The 3,582-nt window shown below is 38.7% G+C and overlaps 1 long non-coding RNA gene across 1 annotated transcript; it reads right to left on the reverse strand.

Moving 5' to 3' along the window:
- Positions 1–253: 253 nt before the first annotated feature.
- Positions 254–1,927, reverse strand: LOC137102335 (uncharacterized). Its single transcript, XR_010911221.1, has 3 exons — positions 1,729–1,927; positions 1,036–1,378; positions 254–832 (listed from the first exon to the last, which is right to left on the reverse strand). It is a non-coding gene; the product is annotated as an uncharacterized lncRNA (long non-coding RNA).
- Positions 1,928–3,582: the final 1,655 nt, after the last annotated feature.

Below are 3,582 nucleotides of genomic sequence, written 5' to 3' on the forward strand. Positions count from 1 at the left end.
ACTGCACATCGAGATAACACATGCAAATAAAAAAAATAAAAATAAAACTCATCTGACATCATTTGTGACAGTGTGAATGAACACAGTATGATGAGATGGATGGACCTATTGCTCGACCTGCATCAAAGCAGGATGCAGGCATAATAGGTATTGCATTCATTTTTGTTTTGCTTGATGATGAATATTCCTTGCACAAGAGGAGGTTGAAGGTCAGGAGGTCAGGTAGTTATAGATTCTAGATAAAAAATGAGCCAGTGAAGGAACATGATCATGAGGAGGGCCAAAAAGAGGCTTTGGCTTTTTGTTTTCCCTTAAAAACCAAAGCTCACAGGGATTTTGCAGGAAGGTGGACCCAGGGCAATTCTGGTGGACATGTAGAGCCCTGAACGATCCGGTAGCATCAGTTGGTAGCTCAGATTAAATGTTGAATGACATGGTCAAAAACCACAGAGAATTGCTCACAGTCATGAGTTTAGACAAATGCATCAGGCAGACGAGCTTCTGTATCAGTGCTGGTGTCCAATACAAGCCAGCTTGTGCTCAGCTCTCCACTTCCTATTCCCTCACCTGTAGTAGTAAACCTTCCCTCTGTTGGCTTAAACTCCTATAACATTTACCTAATGTCCCTTCCAGGCTCCACAGCCATGACAAAAGACAGTAGGATGCAGAGTGAAGGTATTCTGTTCTCTGACGCACGTTCCTTAGTGCACGTCTCAACAGATAGCTAAACACCCAGTACTAGAATAACGATACTCAGTCGGTCTCAGATAAAGTCACTCTGCTTTACTGTGGTTTTGAGTTGTCACCATCCAGTACTGTTTATCGTGTGAAACTGAAACAAGAATAAAAGGAAAACATGACATACATAATGCATAACCTTCTGAACATAGTTATGCTATATATGAGCATTAAGTACAACATAGACTTAAGTACAACAAAGTAAGGTTAGCTTATCGGCTAAGTAGCACTTGTCGGCTGCCTACATTGAAACATAACAAACAAAGGTTACTTAATACAACCAACAAGATTACTTACAAGCATAACCTCTCGAAGGCACCACACAGGTAGGAAGAATGAGAGAGCTACACCCGAATACACTTCACACAGGTTAAATGGCTGAACGTAACGTGTACTTCGGCATCATGCTTGCAAGCTTCTGCCCTCAGTGTCTCACTACATAATCAGCATGAAGTAACAAAATGTGGCCACAGGGTGTCACTAAAGTCTCCACTACAAAAACATAACATGACAGAAGGTAAAAAAAATCAATGATGAGTAAAATATAAAAGATGTCCAATGTCTGGGGATGGCTGGGGATTTGTAGGTCTAAGTAGGTCTAAGACACTCAACCACCCTAATTAGCTCCACCTCCAGCTACCTGTAAATAGAACACAAAATAATTTGATGAGGCAGAGAGTGTCACACTTTCTATTGTGTGTTATAATTTTTGCAGGACCCGAAAAGGAGGAGACGGCAAGGGAAGGGGTTATAATTAAAGTTTATTTAAACAAAAGGAAACAGAAAATCACTGCGTGAGGAGGACGGGAAAACTCACGCTAATACTCACAACATAAACTAAGTAAAACAGACCAAGAACTTAAACGGCTGGGGAGAGAGGATTAACTAAATTATAACCACACTGGGAAGACAAGGGAACTAAGAAACTAGAGAGAATAACACAGAAAACCTAAACAACAAAACTACGCAGGAATAAACGGAAAACCAAACCTCAGACCAAAACTCAAGGAACAGGCGGGCACAAGAGGGCAAAGTCCAAAGGGGGTAATCCGCAGGTGTGCAGGTGTGCAGGTGTGCAGGTGAAGCCAAAGTCCAAAGCGGTAATTCATAAGGAGCTGGCAGTAAGCAGTGGGGAAAGCTGGGTATAAATAAACTGGGCAAAGGAAGGGACACAGGAGGATCAACAAAATAAAAGCACAAAACAGGAATCAATTTAAACAAAACTAGACCAAAACCAGGGACTGTGACAGAGGGTCATCACACTAAATAACATACAGATGCATCTGAAATAACCAGAAAAGCAGCCTGTCCTCACTGTGGCTGCATCAGACCAATAAAAGATTCATTTTGAAAAAAAAACAAAAAAAAATACAGTGTGAAAACAACATGTACACACCTGCCGCTCAATATGTTAATCAGTGCGATTGTGGGAACTTGTTTGAAGTTTCAATGGTTGTAGTGTGTGGTCAGCTCAACGTGAATAGAAACTTCCTCCTCGGTTTTCAGAACTAATTGTACAGATACAATGAGGAACAAATGGGGGTAGACCACTAATATGTATCAGCTCTTTACCAGCTGCTACAGTATCATCATGTTGTAACATGACTCAAATTCTGGAGGATGAGGAGTTTCTCACAATCATGATCAATAATGATCAGATTCAGATAATCAGCTAAATGCAAGAAATATGCAGTTAAAACCAGAAGTTTACACTATATAAAAAGACACATAATGTTTTTTTTCTCCCCGTCTCACATTAAATCAGACTAAACTTGTCCTGTTTTAGGTCAGTTACTATAACCAACATTATATCTAATTGCTAAATATCTGAATAATGAGAGAGACATAAGGTACCACATTCATTTAATGTCACACAGTGAGAAAAAAAAGGTTATGTGGCTTTTCATACAACAATAGATTTTAAAATTAAAATTGCAATTTTTAAAAAAGTTACTGAAAGTTTTCTAATGCTTTGATTTTTACAAATGATAGATGGTAAATGCCAACATCCTAAAACTCATCAGGTGACAGACAGAACACAGAAAGCACAGATTGAAGACTCATTTGTTTTTTTTGAGGAAGTCAAACATTGATCACAGGAAGAACATTCTAAATTCACCTCTACAAAACATTTACTCGGCCAGTTGAGACCGTGAGAAGAAGAGACGATCAAATCAGAGGAGAGACAAAGAAAATTTATGTCTAAATTCAGATGGATTAAATGGTTTTTATTTCTGATTCTTCAATTTACAGGTAAAGACACATGCAACACTTTACATGAGGAGAAGAAGAAAAAAAACATCCAAAATATCACTAATGGTACTTTAATTACTAATCCAGAAAAATGTATCGGTACTATTTAGATTTGTAGTAATTCAAGAAAGACTGTAACAGTGATGATGATGATGATGTTGGTGTTTTACAGCTAATAGTCAGGAAACCGAGAGAGACCTGGACAACACCCCAAAATCGATGGCTGCTAATAATGGTAACATGAAGTGAAGTGAAGTGAAGTGAAGTGATAGTTCAGGGGTGGATTCTGAATAACTCAGCCTTGACTCAGTGATGAGTTAGTAGATAAAAGACTCGGAGGTGTTATATTTTAGAATCAGTATTAATGTACGGTGGCCTTGAAAGCTCACAGCACAGTGACTTTTTGTGACTTTTTGTTTCTTAATGCTGCACCTGTGTTGTCCAGTTGATGAAATAGTTTTTTTAAATTTGTTCGTGTTTTGTCTATTGGCTTTGCTGTGAGCTTGCGGGGCCACTGCATGTTACTGAGTGAGTCTGTTCACCAGTTATTAGTAAAGTCCAATACAGACACTTTTTACTTCAATCACTTTT

The sequence above is a fragment of the Channa argus genome, chromosome 17 (assembly GCF_033026475.1).
Source record: "Channa argus isolate prfri chromosome 17, Channa argus male v1.0, whole genome shotgun sequence".
Taxonomy (NCBI): domain Eukaryota; kingdom Metazoa; phylum Chordata; class Actinopteri; order Anabantiformes; family Channidae; genus Channa; species Channa argus.